Below are 16,027 nucleotides of genomic sequence, written 5' to 3' on the forward strand. Positions count from 1 at the left end.
TGCCCCCATTCCTTACTGTTCACACAGCTCTTCACTTCCGCCACACTACTCCCCTACAACGGCTGTTCCCTGCACATCAAATTCCATGCCCTTTTCCCATGTCTGACCCTGTAGGATCTCTTTCTGATTCTGGGACTCTACTATGGATAATCTCATCTGTGGGACTCTCCATCCTAGACTTCAGAGTTCTGTCTTCCAGATGTTCTCCTAATCTCTGTTCTCTCCACTCTCAACACTTTCCCTAATATGAAAGTTGATATTCTCCCGTATTCAGTCCTTGAAACTCTTCTCACTCAAGTGGCCTCATCAAACTTCTCATGCCATGTGTTCAGTTTGACTCTTTCTCCTGAACCGTAGAACCAAATTACCAACTATTTTCTGGACACTTCCAGCATCACCTCACACCTAATGTGTCTCAACCCAACGCATTATCTCCCTCCCCCTTGCATCTTTTTATCTTCACATGTGTCTATCTCAGGAAGGGACCTCCTGGGATATTGTACCTCCATCTTCTCCAGTAACTTGAACTAGAAATCTGGAATCAGCTCAGACTTCTCTCCCTAATCTGGGAGTCTCCAAGTCTTCTGAAATGTCTCCATTATCCATCTGGTCTTTTCTATTCCATTTTCCATTTTCTCAATTCCGGACCTCATTGTTTCTTGTTTTCTTCGTCTCTGACATGCAACTCACCACGCACAAAAGCATGAATGCCACCTAATTGTCAAGGAATCCTGATTGCTGAATTACTAGGCTTATTTGGTCTGCCTGAGTGGCTTGAGAATAGGCCACTGCTCTCTCTGCTCCTGAAGCTGTGTGTCAAATGCATTGGAGTAACTGCGCTTCCCTGATAGAATCATCAATTAATTTAATTTCTAACTCAGAGCTTGGCATTTGAAACTCAGCCCTCATTACTCACAGTTCTTGATGAAGGCTCCAAGCTATCTCCTCATTGCCTCGTATATACCTTGAGACACAGTACCACAACTTTTGACCATGTATGATGAAAAATGTGTATCCTTAGCATGGTCTGCATATTTTTTCCTATCTTCTACTCCTGGACACCTGATATTCTTCAAGGCTCAATCCAAATGTGATAAATTCTGTAAATCTTCCTGATCTTCCTCCCGACCAGGTCAATGTTAATCTTCTCTCTTCTCTATGTTGCCTCAGTCCTTCTTAACTTTCTGATTTGGGATATCCGGCTTTTCTTCTAGATCACGGTTCCTGATCAAAACATTGACTTTTTGTTTTTAAACTGTTTTTTTAAATTTAACCTATTATTTTGAGATAACTGTAGATTCCCGTGCATTTGTCAGTATTAATAATAGGAGATCCTCTACACCTTTTACCTAGTTTCCCCAAATGGTAACAACCGCAAAACTATGGTATAATATCACAACTGTGATATTGACGTTAGCCCAATCAAGATACAGAACTTCTCCACAGCCATAAGGATCCCTCATGTTGAACTTTTATAGTCACACCCTCTTCCCTCCTGCCCCCACCCTTCCCTAACCCTTGGCAACCACTAAACGGTACTGCATTTCTATAATTTTGTCATTTTGAGAATGTTATATAAATGAGTCACACAACATGTAATATTTTGGAACTGGGCATTTTCACTCAGTCTCATTCACTGGGTTTGTTAATTTTTAAGAGTTTGTTAACTTTTATTGCTGAGTAGTATTCCACGGTATAGATGTACTAAAGTTGGTTTAACCATTCAGCCATTGAAAGGACATCCAGGTTTGTTTCCAGTTTAGAGATATTATTAATAAAGCTACCATGAACATTTGGGTAGAGGTTTCTGTGTGAATATAAGTTTTTACTTCTCTGTATGAGTGACCAGAAGTGAAACTGCTGGGTTATATGGTAGTTGCATGTTTAGTTGTTTAAGAAACTGTCAAGCTGCTTTCCAGAGTGGCTGTACCATTTTATATTCCTACCAACAATGTATTGAATGATCTAGTTTCTCCTCCTTTTTACTAGCATGTGGCATTTTTCCTATTCTTTATTTTAGGTATTCTGATAGAAGTATCGTAATATCTCATGTTTGAAATTTGCATTTCTCTTATGGCTAACGATGTTAAATGTTTTCATGTGTTTATTTGCCATCTGGTTATCTTCTTTGGTGAAATGTCTGTTCATATTTTTCCTATTTTCTAATTATGTGTTTTGTTTACTGGTGTGTTCTGAAAATTATTTATATATTCTAGATAGCAGTTCTTTGTCAGATATGTGATTTGCAAATATTTTTCCCATTTCATAGCTTGCATTTTCATTCTCTTAACAGGGTCTTGTGCAGGGCAAAAAAGTTTTAAATTTTGATGAAGTCTAATTTATTTTTTTTTTATGAGTCATGCTTTTGGTATTAAGTCTAAGAACCTCACCTAGCCCTAGATTTATGAAGATTTTCTTTTATTTTTTCCTAAATACTGTATGTTTTTACATTTCATATTTAAGTCTGTGATTCACTTTAACTTTTGTAAAAGGTGTGAGACTTAGGCTGAGATTCATTTTTTGCCTGTGAATGTCCAGTTCCTCCAGTACCATTTGTTAAAAAGGCTATCTTTCCTCCACTGAATCACTTTTACACCTTTGTTAAAAATTAGATGGGCATATTTTTAAGGGTCTATTTATTCTGTTTAATTGAGCTATGTCTATTTCTCTGTCAATACCGTAGTCTTGATTACTACAGCTGTATATTAAATCCTGAAATAGGGTAGTTTGATTCCTTTCACTTTAGTCTTCTTTTTCAAAATCGTTTTAGCTATACCAGTTTCTTACCTTTCCATATAAACTGTGGAACACTTTTGTCTTTATCTAAAAAAAAAAATCTTCCTGGGATTTTGACAGGAATTGTGTTAAACCTATATAACAATCTGTAGAGAATTGACATTTTACTATGCTGTCTTTCAATCTATGAACATGGTCTTTCCATTTATTTAAATTTTTTTCATTGATGTTTTGTAATTTTCAGCTTACAAGTCCTATACATGTTTTGCTTAGATTTACCTGTAAGTATTTAATTCTTCTGAGCAATATAATGCTGTATTTTAAATGGTATATTTTTAAATGGTATATATAAATGGTATATTTTAAATTTCAGTGTCCACATGTTAATTGATAGCATAAACACAATTGAGTTCTCAATTTATCTTATATCCTATGACCTTGCTGAACTCATTTATTAGTTCCAGGAATTCTCTTTAGATTTGTTGGAATTTTCTACATAGAAATCATGTTATCTGTGAAAAAGGACAGTCATATTTTCCTTTCCAATCTGTATGTCTTTTATTTACTTTTCTTGTCTTATTGCACTCGCTAGAACCTACAGGATTGCACTAAATAAAAGTAGTGAAAGCAGACAAAATTGCCTAGTTCTCTGTCTTAGCAGGAATGCATGCGGTCTTTTACCATTAAGCATAATGTTAGCAGTAGGTTTTTTATCAATGTTATCAAGTTGAAGAAGTTTCTCTCTATTCCTATTTTTCTGAGAGGTTTTAATCATAAATGGTGTTTAATTTTGCCAATTTTTTTTTAACATTGGTTGATATGAACATGTGATTTTTCATCTTTAGCCTATTAAGACTGTGGATTATATTGGTTGATTTTCAGAGATTAAACCAGCCTTGCATCCGTGGACTAAGCCCCACTTTTTCATGGTGCATAATTCTTTTCATATATTGCTATATTCTATTTGCCAATATTCTGTTAAGAACTTTAGTGTCTATATTCATAAAAAATAATAGATTGGAATTTTGTATATTTTTTTGTTTGTTTGGTGCTGTGTTGGTCTGGTTTTGGTATCAGGTTAACTCCAGCTTGATAAAATGAGTCGAGAAGTATTCCCCCTTCTCTTCCATTTTCTGGAAGATTTTATGTAGAATTGGTGTTAATTCCTCTATTGAAACTTGGTAAAATTCTCCAGTGAAATTATTTGGGCCTGAAGAGTTCTTTTATGGGTGTTTTTAAGTTATAAAAAAAATTTCTTAGGAGTTATAGGACTATTTATTTCATTTTTAGTGAATTGTGGTACTTTGTTTTTTGAGTTATGGTCCATTTCATCTAACTTGTCAAACTTATGTTTTTGAGTTGTTCATACTATTCCCTTATTTTCCTTTTCTTAGTACCTTAATGTTTTTCTCCATTGATTTTAACTGAAAAAAACTGTATATGTTTATGGTGTACAATGAAATGTTTTAGTATATGTATTCTCATTGAGTTTTATTCTTATCATTATTATTTCCTGATTTTTGCTTAGTCTTGTTTTGTTTTACTTTTAGTTTGTTTTTCTCTTCCTTTTTCATCTTCTTGATGTGTGAGCTTAGAGAATTGATTTCCCTCTTTTTTAAATATGTGCATATAGTGCTAAAAATTTCTGTCTCAGCACTGTTTTTGCTGTGTCCTACAAATTTTCATACGTTTTAATTTCATTCAGTTCATTGTCTTTTAAATTTCCCTTAAGACTTTATCTTTGATCTGTGGTTTATTTAGATGTGCACTGTTTAGTTTCCAAGTGTTTGATGATCTCCCTTTTATCTTTCTGTCACTGGTCTCTAGTTTAATTCTACTGTGTCAGAAAACACTCTGTATGATTTCAATTTTTAAAAGTTTGTTGAGGTTTACTTTATGGCCCAGGATATAGTTTATTTTGGTATGTGTTCCATGGTCACTTGAAAACCATGTATATTCTGGTGTTGCTGGATGAAGTGTTCTGTAAACGTCAATTAGATTCTGTTGGTTAATGGTGCTGTTGAATTCTTCTATACCTTTGCTGATTTTCTTTCTGTAGTTCTATCAGTTTTTGAAAGAGTGGTGTTGAAGTCTCCAACTATAATTGTAGATTTATCTATTCCTCCTTTCCATTATTCTGTTGCACAGATTTTTCAGCTCTGTTATGTGATGCTTATATACTTAAGATTGCTATACCTTCTTAGTGGATTGGCTTTTTTTTAATCATGCTATAATGTGCCTCTCTGCCTCTGGTAATTTTGTTTGCACTGAAGTCTTTTGATTAATGTTTCCATATTATCTTTTTCCATTCTTTTAATTTGCTTATATAATTATTTTGAAGTAAATTTATTACAGATGACATATATTTGGGTCATGGTTTAACATATTCTGTCAATACTTCATTTATTTTGTATATTTATGCCATTTACATTTAAGGTAGTTATTGATATGGTAAGACAAATTTTGTTGTTTTCTGTCTTTTTTTGTTTTCTTTTTCTTACGTTCCTATGGGTTACATGTACGTTTTTTAGAATTCCATTGTGATTTATCTACAGTGCTTTTGAGTATATCTTTTTAAAATTGTTGCGCTAGGTATTAAATTATATGCAAAACTTATCACATCCTGCTGGCATCATAATTTTACCAATTAAAGTGAAGTGTAGAAAACTTACCTCCTTTTATGCCCTAATACCTTCACTTGTTTGTAATAATTTTTTTTTTTTTTTTTGAGACGAAGTCTTGCTCTGTCGCCCAGGCTAGAGTGCAGTGGTGTGATCTTGGCTCGCTGTAACCTCCGCCTCCCAGATTCAAGTGATTCTCCTGCCTCAGCCTCCCAAGTAGCTGGGGCTACAGGTGCCTGCCACCAAGCCTGGCTAATTTTTGTATTTTTAGTAGAGATGGGGTTTCATCAACCTGACCAGACTGGTCTTGAACTTATGACCTCAGGTGATCCACCTGCCTTGGTCTCCCAAAGTGCTGGGATTACAGGCATAAGCCACTGTGCCTGGCTGTAATATAATTGTATTAAATAATCCTCTACAATATATTTAGAACCACATCAGACAGCATTATAATTTTTGCTTCAACTGTCAAACATAATTCAGAAAACTCAAGAGAAGAAGGACATTCTGTTGTACTGCATTGTAGTATAAAGTACGTTTACTAAGTTTTTTTCTTCCTTTCTGATGTTTCAAGTTCCCTTCTTTTATCATTTCCTTTCTGCATATAGAGCTTCCTTCAGCCATTCCTTTAAGGTAGGTCTGCTAGTGACAAATTCTCTCAGTTTTCCTTCCCCTGAAAATGTCTTAAATTTCTTCACATTCCTGAAGGATATTTTCTCTGAATATAAGATTCAGCATTGATAGCTTTTATTAACAGTTGGAAAATATTGTACTGTTGACTTCTGGCCTCCATAGTTTCTGATGAAAACGTTTCATTCAACTAATGTTTCTCATATCAGATGTTCTTTTTCTCTTGCTATTTCAAGACGTTTTGTTTTTAGAAGTTTGACTATTATGTGTTTTTGTGTGGATTGCTTTAGTTTTGTCCTCTTTGGGGTTTGCTCAGCTTCTTAGAAAAACTTTTAGCTGCTAATTATTTGAGTACTTTTTTCAGCTTCACCCTCTTTCTATTGTTCTCTTGAAACGCTGATGATGTCGTGTTAAAACATTTGTTACAGCTCCATAGATCTCTGAGGCTCTGTAAAGGTTTCTTTCCCCTCAGCCTATTTTCTATCTGTTGTTCAGATTGGATAATTTTTATGGCTCTATTTTCCAAATTCACTAATTCTTCCCTTTGTTCCTTCCATTCTGCTGTTGAGCCCATCTATTGAGATTTTTATTTTAGGTACATTATGTTACAATTCTACAATTTCCATTTGGTTCTCCTTTATATTTTCTATTTCTTTGATGAGATTTTTAAAATTTGTTTCAAGTGTGTTTGTTATTACTTACTGAAACATTTCTATTATGGCTGCTTTAAAATCCCTGCCAGATAATTCTAACATCTCTATTTATCCTGGTGTTGGTATCTATTGATTGCTATTTTTCATTCAGTTTGAGATCTTCCTGGTATGACAAGTGGTTTTTTTTATTGAAGCCTGGATATATTGTTATTATGTTAGGACACTCTTGATCCTATACTCCCTGTTTGAGAGTGGTAAGAGTGCCTCATTAATGCTTCCCATGTAGCCTCTACTGATGCCATGGGATAGGAGATGTGTTGTAGCCTCAATACCAATGGGTGGCGGTGAAGGGTGAAGTCTTGACTCTCCATTAAGCCTCCTTTGACACAACCTTGGTCAGGGGAAAGTAGAGGCATCTCATTGTTGCTGGTGGAGGTGAAAGTCTAGGCTCCCTAACACGGTCTCCATTGACACTGTGGAAGAGACCTTGTTACTGCCTGGTGGGGAGGGACAAAAGTCACCTTTACTTGTCCTTCTCTGATACAATCCCAAGCAGAAAGGTTGGGACATCTCATTACAGCCTACTGAGGATGAAGTCAAGGCTTTCCATTCAGCCTCTGCTGGTATGGGATTGGGGCTACAATTTTTTCCATAGTGTTTTGCTGCAGTAGAGCAGCTATTGTCTAAAAATTATCTTTCTAGGCTCCCCCCTTCCTGGTCCTTTTGCTAGAGAGCAAACTTTTGTTGGGGGGTTATTTTGCCAGTGCCTATGGCATTTTCAGGATGTTGACTTCTTTAGCTTCAAGTCTAGAATATATGAGACTGAAAGAAAACCTAGTGAACTCAGCACTGTGTTGTTTCTTGAGTCTTGAAGTCCCTAGTCTGTCATTTTCTTTACACCTTTCAGAGTCTTTTCATGTTTTTGGTTTGCTTTTTAATAAATAATGTTCAGAATTTTTTTGTTGTACTTAGCAGCAGGAATAGAAAAGTACATCCACTCCATCTTTCCACAAATGGGAGCTTTCAGCTGCTGACATTTTTGGCTAGATAATTTTGTTTTGGGCAGACTGCTCTGTGAATTGCAGGACATTTAACAGCATCCAACAGCCTCTTCTCACTAGATGCCAATGTCACTGCCAACAGTAACAACTAAGAATGTCTCCAGACATTGACAAAAATACTTCGGGCAGGGAAGAGGGAATTGCTTCTGGTCGAGATCTACTGTTGTATTATACATTATAATCTGGAGAATCAGGCCCATTCTTGTTGGTGTCTGCATTCCCTCCAACATGTAACACAGGGCATTGCACACAATAGCAGGCATTTAATCTCTAATAAACTCTGTATTACCAGAAGAGATGGATGGGTAGGAAGAATATATCTAGCTGAGCTCTTCCATTCAAAGGTGAACCAAATTAAAACATTTTAATTTAGTTCTGTGATGTCCATAACATATCTTCCATTGAATTTGAATAGTCTCATCAAATTTAAAAGAGAAATAATACTACACTTCTACCACTAGTGCAATTTTCATATACTCCACGACTTCTCAAAATTATTTGCCAGGACTACTAAAAGTAAACCTATGCATATTCTATGAAGCTAAAATTCTGTTCCTCAACATACATCCAACAGGAATGATAAGTCCTAGAATGCACATAGAAGAACTATTCATACAAACACGGTGTAAAAATGTCAATTAGCGACAGAATGAATAAATTATAGTATCTGTTCACATAATAATGAGAATGAATGGATTATAACTAAATCTAACAAAATGGATGAATCTCACATAATATTGAGTGAAAGAAGTCAGACACAAAAGAGTTATACTGTATGATTCCACTTCTACAAAGAACCCAGTAAGACAAAATTAACCCACACTACTGGAAATTAGGAGGGTAACTATATTAGTTTCCAGGGTTGCCATAAAAAAACCACCAAATGAATGCTTAAACAAGGTTTTCTCACAGTCCTGGAGGCTAGAAATTGAAAATCAAGGCGTTGGCCAAGGCTGGTTTCTTCTGAGGCCTCTCTTTTCCTTGTGTCTTCACATCAGCTTCCCTCAGTTCCTGTCTGTGTTCCAATCTCTTCTTATAAGGACGCTTGTCAGACTGGATCAGGGCCCACCTGAACGACCTCACTTAATTACCTCTTTAAAGACTATTTCCAAATACGATCTCATTCTGAGGTATTAGAGGTTAGGACTTCAACATAAGAATTTGAGAGCAGGTAGGGGGAAAAACGGGGAGCACACAAGTCAGTCTGTAACATCGACCCTTGGTGGTAGGAAAAGTGACTGAAAACAGGCATGCGAGGGGCTTCTAAGATGCTGGTCATTTCTTAATCAGGGTGCTGCTTACATGGAGTATTCAATTTGTGAAAGTCCATCACGCTATTTATTATTCGGTATGTATATTATACTTCAAAGTTCAGTAAAATTGAAAGCGAAAGATAAAAAGAGCCCAAGATGAAAGAAAATAGACTCAAGAAAAGGATGAACTACAAATTGAGTCGCAGACAAACTGAATTATTTAAAACGTATCCTAATTAGTAATTACTACAGTCTCTGCTTTCAGGCACCAGATTATTGTTTTGGCTTTTCTGCTCTTAACAATTATTCTCCATAGATCTTTTAAAAAGATGTGTTTTCTCCTCTTGTCCCAAGTAAAAAATTCCTCAAGGCAGAAATTAAAAACAAATAAATGCTCATCAAACTGACTGAATCATAACTGGTTGGTCTCCTCTACCCTGAAGTCAGCACCTTTTGAGGAAGCTGCCAAATGGAGACTTCCCTATTTTCTTTTAAAAAATATTCATCCACATTTCTTCATCAGCCTCTCACTGGAGGAACTGCTTTTAAAACTAATCACTGAAATTCAGGAGGCAATGTACTTACTACCAAGGCCAACTCCAAAAAGGCAGTTGGGAAGGTATGCAGAGGCAGTGAGGATAGACAGGACTTTATGGTGAACAGTGGTCAGGATAAAAGTGATAAGGCAGACCACCAAATGGAAGCGTCCCAGCTGAGGCAACTGGATTTGTAAAATATATTTGGACAAAACATTGTGAATTGGAGAAGGTTAGATGCTCTCAGTGTACAAAAAAAAGTCTTGTATAGGCTGATAGAACTTTAGGTTAAAAACTTGCTGGAGGCCAGGCGTGGTGGCTCACACCTATAATCCCAGCACTTTGGGAGGCTGAGGCAGGTGGATCACGAGGTCAGGAGATCGAGACCATCCTGGCTAACACGGTGAAACCCCATCTCTACAAAAAATACACAAAATTAGCTGGGCATGGTGGCGGGCACCTGTAGTCCCAGCTACTCGGGAGGCTGAGGCAGAAGAGTGGCATGAACCCAGGAGGCGGAGCTTGCAGTGAGCTGAGATCGCGCCACTGCACTCTAGCCTGGGCAATACAGCAAGACTCAGTCTCAAAAAAAAAAAAAAAAAAAAAAAAAAACTTGCTAGAAAAGTTCTAAGACTGATTCCGAGAATTATAATGCCAGCTGAAATGGGATGGCTTACATTGTCTCACCAAGAAACAGAATAAAATTAAAATAGCCAATTAAAATGTAAACCACAAAAATCTGTGTGAAAGCACAGGACTGCCATTGTAGACTGGATTTAAAGAGCAAAGTACCAGAGAAAAGACAAGCCCCCTGAGTGGTGCCTGACATTCTATACCTGTTCTCCCCTCGAGGCATTTGCTGATTCAAAAATTGCACAGGTGGAGAGGCTGAGAAACCAAGCAGAAAGCTCTGCTAAGGGGCAGAGAAGTAGGGCAGCACCTTCATCGGTCTCAAGGGGACTAGGAGTACAAACAGGAGATCAGAGCTAGCAGGGCAGCCGCAGGAGAAATGAGGTTCAGAGAAGCGAGACTGATGGTCCCCACATAGAATTCCAGGACGCCAGTTATTTACTTTCAGCACTTTAAAAATGTCACCTGGTTAACTTCTACCTTCTATTGTTTCTGTCAACACGAGGTGCTGGCAAGATTGTGCAGCAACTAGCACTTGCATGCACTGCTGGTGAGATGATAAGTGGTACCGTCATTTTGCAAACGGTCAGGCAGTATCTAGTAAAGCCAACGCTTACATGCCCCATGCCTAGCAATCCCACTTCTGGGAAAGACCTAGAAGAAACGCATATGAACACGTACCACAAGACATGCAGAAGAATGTTCATAGTGTTAAGAAACTGGAAACAATCCAAATGTCCTTCAATAGTGGAATAGATGAATTTTGGTATATTCATATAATGATCTACTATACATCCCTGAGAAAACAGGACTTTGTTGCTCAAAAAGACATGGAGGAATTTCACAATGTTTGAAAGCAAGGAGTACATTCTATACAACTCCACCTATATGATGCTCAATGATAACTGTCTCAACATTGTTACCTTTGGGGATGGAGTATAATGACTGGGGCACCCTAGCAGCCTCTGGGGTTCTATTGCTTCATATGGGTGGAAACACAGCATGTTCACTTTGTAAAAATTCACAAATTGTGCACTTATGATCTCTTCACTTTGTGGTATGCATATTCAACTTTACTTTAAAATTACTTTTAAAAAGGAGGATATCTAAGACTTTCACTTAGCAATATGACAATAATATGATGAGAGATCATCTGAAAAACATCTTATTACAGAGCAGCCAGAAGTGTTGGATAAAATGTAACCAGCACTTTTTGTAAATTACAAATGAATTCTCCAGAAAGGAAAAGTGTCAAGGGCCAACACTGGATAAGGTACTGATTTCTCTATCCTAGGGAAAGAACAATGTTAAAAGATAAGCCATAATAAATTGCAAGGCGTTGGGTCCCCATGGGATTCAGACAGACGATAGAGACTCCTGTATAAATGAAAAAAAATTGGAGGGCTATATTCTAACTGTAAAATTGCCTAAAAGGAAGAAAATTCCACCCTTAGATTAAGTCAAACACCAAGGTTGTCTGTTTCAGCCTGGGCTATGTCTGAAAAAAGTCAGCAATAAAGAAATCATTCCTGAAAATTTGTAACTATGGTCTTGTCTTCAGTTGAGCTGAGGATCACATTTACATTTCCTGCTTGTAGCAAGAACCATTAGGCAACCGATCTGGAAAAAGCCATCAAGGGATATGTCCAGCTTTTTCTTTAATTTTACAAAAAAACAGTGAACAGCATAGAAGCTGGGGCCAAAAGAATATGTGTCCTCTAACTCAAGAATTTGCTTTTTCTGATTATATATCAGCAATATTTTCAAACGGAGATTTTGCCTTAGAGGGAGGCATCTGTACTTCATAATTAAGAAGGAACATAATGTCTTTGGCTTAGCTATCCTCCACAAAACAGGCCTTTCTAAAAACTGTAATGTCTTTGACTTCACATTTAATTCCACAGACTTTTAATAACCATTTTTACAGTCCCTCTCTCTAGGATCTTTTCTTCTTGCAGCACAGAGAAAAGTCATGGGCAAACGTAGATCCAAGCACATGACATTCAACTCTTGTTTTAGATCATCAGTTCCTTCAACTGGCTCCTCACATAATGTGATTTCAAGATCCTTTTCCATTCTGGTTCACAAAATCAAGAAAATTGAACAGATTTATAATGAGTAGCTGATGAAATTAAAGTTATTGCAAAGGAAGTGCTCAGAGACCAAAGACGAAATGGAGACCAAGCAACTAAAGCAACCAGATGTAGAGCATCTTAAGCTCCCATTTCTAGGAAGGGGGTATGGTACTATGAATCTGGAAGCACCAGAGGCACAAATAACGCAATGGAGGAGAACGCCCTTCTATCACACACCTTCTGAAAAGGAGAGAGACGGGGAAGCTGAGTTAGGCTAGAGGTGTGTCCAGCTGATACCGCCACTGCCAAAAGAGTGATTCCAGTCAGGAGAAAGCTTTCCTGACACTCACTTGGCCAAACGATAACTCAAAACAAGTCTGAATCCCTGAATGTCAGTCGCTAAGATACACTATGTCTCTATGCACATGCACGTGACTGAGGTTAGGTTTAGAAAATTCTTGACATTCAGTGAATCCCCTAAGCAATGTGGGGTGTGCACTTATTCTGCGTATATAAGATTGAATACTTAGATGAGGTGATTTGTTTCACTTTCAACAAATTATTCTCACATCAGGTGATAATTTAAACCTAGTTAACTATGTCACAAAGCAAACCAAAAAAACCCAGGAATGTCTTAGAATTTCCATAGCAGTGTCTCAGTTGCCCTTCCTAAGCCCATGGTAGTCCTAGAGCTGCTTCAGACTACTAACAAACAGAAAAATCTAGAGTTAGCTAGTAGTGAAATACATTTTCTATTTTAATTTATTAATAAAATGGCATTATTTTCATTGTTAGAAAAATCTGAAGAAAACCTGGAGGAAAGAGCAGAAGACTCATGGGAAATAGGGCTGGCCAAGCAGGAAGCTGAGTGTGGCCTCACCCCTTCTCAGGTTACAGCTTTAAGTTCTCACTCCTTACCTGATGCTCAAGGCCCCACAAAAATCACGTGGCTCCACTATTTTGGGTCCCTAATTCTCTCATACAAACTAGTTTGCTACTCCCAGGTCAGCTCTCTCCCCATCCACTGAGCACACCTGGGGAGCCCTGTCTCTATGCCTTTGCTCTGAGTGAGTTCCTGGAAGACGTGTTCTCTTCAATGCTGGACCTCCAGTTCCAAGTCGTAGAGCTACTGCAATCTTCTCAGCACGTGATGCTTTCGCTGGCTACCTCAGTCCCCAATAGCTCTTCCTCCTGTAAACTCCCACAGTGCTTAATGCCAGGTTCCACTTGGCACTTAGCTTTGTCCTGCTAATTTTGACATCTGATATGTTCAGATCCTATCGGCCCAACTAAACTGCCTGCTCCCTGAAAGAAGAAACCAGATTCCTATCTTTCACTTTGTAATTCCCCAAGGGGCACAGCATGGTTGTTTTGTGTTCTGAACCTCAGTGTATGACTTTCTATTTATCCCTTTAAATTGAAGGACAAAAAGATAAAAGTAGAGGGGAAAAAAGAGAAAAGGATAAATTGTGTAGAGACCACTCTGCAATACCTTTAGGTATCTGGACTTTGAAATGATAGATTATGACCTCAAAAGAAAGCATCAAGATGGAACTTCCTCTTTTCTCTGAGAGGCATTCAAGCAGTGTTTCTGGTCCCTTGCTTTTTCTTTCTGACAGGGATGTACTTGTATACCATCAAATGTGGCCCAGGGCCTACAGAGAATACCAGTTCACAGTCCTTTTTCCTCTGCATTATCTCCACTAAGGTTACCTCAAAGCTCAGTCAGTACCAGGAGAAGCACAGTCACATTTTGCTATGGTCCAAATGTGTCCCCAAAGTTCATATGCAACTTAATCACCAATGTGAGGATATTAAGAGGTGGGGTGATTAAGTCACGAGTGTGGAGCCCTCATGAATGGGATTAGGACCCTTATAAAAGGGTTTGAGGGAGGGGGTCTGTTCCCTTCCCCATCTTTTGTCTTCTGCCACGTGAGGGCACAGTGTTCCTCCCCTCCAGAGGATGCAGCAGCAAGGTGTCACCTTGAAAGCAGAGAGTCTATGCCCTTCTAGAATCTGCTGGCACCTTGATCTGGGACTTCCCAGCCTCAAGAACTGCGAGAAATAAACTTCTATTGTTTATATATTACCCAGTGTGAGGTATTTTATGACAGCATCACAAGTGGACTAAAACACGCTTCCTATACACTAGCTCTGACCAATGGGGCAACAGCTTCAAAAGCGTATCAGCCAGCTTTATCACCACAGGAACCAGCCCAAAGATGACTAGATATACAAAGCAAATCATCTTGGTTTTGCCCGAAGTCACTGTTCGTGATGGTTCTCAAATTTGGTTGATATTAGAACCATCTGGAGGGCTTTTAAAAATCCTTATGCCTAGCTGGACCATTTAATATGAATCGCTGGGAATAAATCTGGGTGTTAGTGTTTTCGAAAGTTTACCAGGTAATTTCAATAGACAGCCAAGTTTGAGAAGCAGTGGTTTAACCAGATCCATTAGCGAAGTTCATTCCACAGTGGTAATGTTAGAAAATACTGGCCCATTTGGAAATGAGCAGTGACTACAGGCGGCAATAAAACTTATTTTTGATTACTCAGACGGCCGGATATCTAGTTTTCAGTTAAGACAATCTTTAGTGCTTCCATGTTTTTCTCTGCCCTATAGATCCCATTATCATCTCTACCTAAAAGTCAACAAGAAGAGTCTAGAAATGACAACACTACATTTCTCTTTCTTATGTAGAGGAGCTCCCTGTGGTTCTTGCCCCTGACTTTTCATTAGAATCAACTGCAATATTTAAAGTACCAATGCAGGGCCCTAATCTCAGAAATGCTGGTTCAATTTGTGTAGAGCTGTGATTCTTAACTCATCACCTGACAACCCTTTAGAAATGCAAATTCTCAGGCCCTATCTGAGACCCACTGAATCAGAAATGTGGGTGAAGAAGTGGGTGGGAGCAGAAATCTATGTTTTAATAAGCCCTCTGGACAATGATGCTGCTGCTGAAGCTTGAAAACCACTGGTCTAGGCAGGGCAAAGCTTTCAGTGATTTCTCTGAAAAATTCCACAGTTGTTTCTACGGCACACACTAGGTGGAGTGGAGGTTCCTGGGTTGGAGTACTAGCTTGGGTAGTTGACAGGTTTCCTTTCATTTTGGTTTCCATGCTCTCCCAATTTCTAATCCTCCATGAGAGGCAGAATACCATTCACTGGGTTAAGTATGAGAACTCTTATATAATACTCGTGTTACGTTGAAAAATAATGGATTTGGTGGTGTTGTGTCCAAGCCATTTTAACAATTGAATTAGATCAGCAGTGAAACCCGTCTAACTACTCACTCGAACATTTGTCAATAAAATTCCCTGTCCTCATTATCTCTATCCCCACCAAATAAATAGACTTTCCTCCAAAGTAAAATAGACAGTTAACAGTGACTCTGTAGCCAAATATAACCATCTATTTTTTTTTGATAAGATAAAAGAGACATGAATATAATGGGTATTTATTTTGAAATGGGCCTTTGGGTCAAAATTCCATGCTTCAGTTCAGTGTTCATCTCATCCTTCAGAAAAAACTTAATAGTTAAAAAATCTCAGGGATTGTATTTGTGCAATGATGACATTCAGAATTCTAAATTCTAGAGACTGCATGAAAGTCTCTGGCAAGATATGTAATCAATGGAATCTTTATATGAACATCAATTCATACATTACATAAAAGAGGTTACTATGCACTGACTAATGCCTCAAAGAGTAGCAGACAGACTGGCTGTTCTCTTGTCCTACGTTTGACTGGGCCTGGGGGTACAGGCGAAGGTGTCACCTCCTGTGGAGTGCCAAAAATACTTCGTAAGAAAGGGAACAATCCTAT

General features: G+C 38.0%; 1 protein-coding gene across 2 annotated transcripts in view; it reads right to left on the reverse strand.

Moving 5' to 3' along the window:
• Positions 1–16,027, reverse strand: part of LYPD6 (LY6/PLAUR domain containing 6) — a 142,954-nt gene that overhangs the window by 9,008 nt on the left and 117,919 nt on the right. The window lies entirely within an intron of this gene.

This window comes from Hylobates moloch, unplaced genomic scaffold, assembly GCF_009828535.3.
Source record: "Hylobates moloch isolate HMO894 unplaced genomic scaffold, HMol_V3 SCAFFOLD_24, whole genome shotgun sequence".
NCBI classification, from domain to species: Eukaryota; Metazoa; Chordata; class Mammalia; order Primates; family Hylobatidae; genus Hylobates; species Hylobates moloch.